Here is a 913-nt window from a genome sequence, read left to right as displayed (position 1 = left end):
TTAAGACCCATATACTGTGTTTTATATCTTTTACCTCCCGTTTTCTTCCTAAATCTGTCTTTTCCGGCCACACTGCGGGAGGGTAAAAGTCATTTAGCCAATTAAATAAAGCTCACCTGCCCTTAGGAAACGAGGAAGCCCTTTGAAGATCCCAGTCCTCTTTATTTGATATGGAGAACAATGTTTTTTTTTTTTTTAATTTATTTATTTATTTTTTTACATCTTTTTTTTCTGTTATTTGATTCAATGTTTATTTTTCATGTTAGTGTGTGTAGGATTGTTCAACTAGTACGCTGACTCTCTCTCTCTCTCTCTCTCTCTCTCTCTCTCTCTCTCTCTCTCTCTCTCTCTCTCTCTCTCTCTCTCTCTCTCTCTCTCTCTCTCTCTCTCTCTCTCTCTCTCTCTCTCTCTCTCTCTCTCTCTCTCTACCTTTCTATCAGTCAGTCAGTCTACCTGCCTGCTCATCCAGCTGTCTATCTATCTATCTATCTATATCTATCTATTTCTCTAGCTATCTACCTACCTGTCTGTATACCTACCCATCTACCTGTCCAAACACACATTTTTCCAATAAACACTCCTACTCCAGCAACACAAAACACACTAGAAAGTCCACACGTAGATCATGTTTCAGTCAAGCCACACACGCAATAACAGCAGCAGCGGTAACGAGGAAACAGAGGCAACCAGGCAATTTGAGACGCACCACACCACCACACTGCACCATGCTCACCTCCCGTGGCACTCCCGTCAATTAATCTTCGCTAGATCGCCCAGATTTTTTTGCCTTTCAGTTCACGTCGATTTTTAGTCCATCCGTGCTGGGTTAATCTTGTAATCTCCCTCGCCAAATATGAGAGGATAGACGCTCACTTCGACTGGATCCGTGGCCTTCAGGTTTTTAGTCAGTGCG

This window comes from Scylla paramamosain, chromosome 30, assembly GCF_035594125.1.
Source record: "Scylla paramamosain isolate STU-SP2022 chromosome 30, ASM3559412v1, whole genome shotgun sequence".
Taxonomy (NCBI): Eukaryota; Metazoa; Arthropoda; class Malacostraca; order Decapoda; family Portunidae; genus Scylla; species Scylla paramamosain.
The sequence above is the reverse complement of the archived record's forward strand: the minus strand, read 5'-3'. Positions refer to the sequence as shown.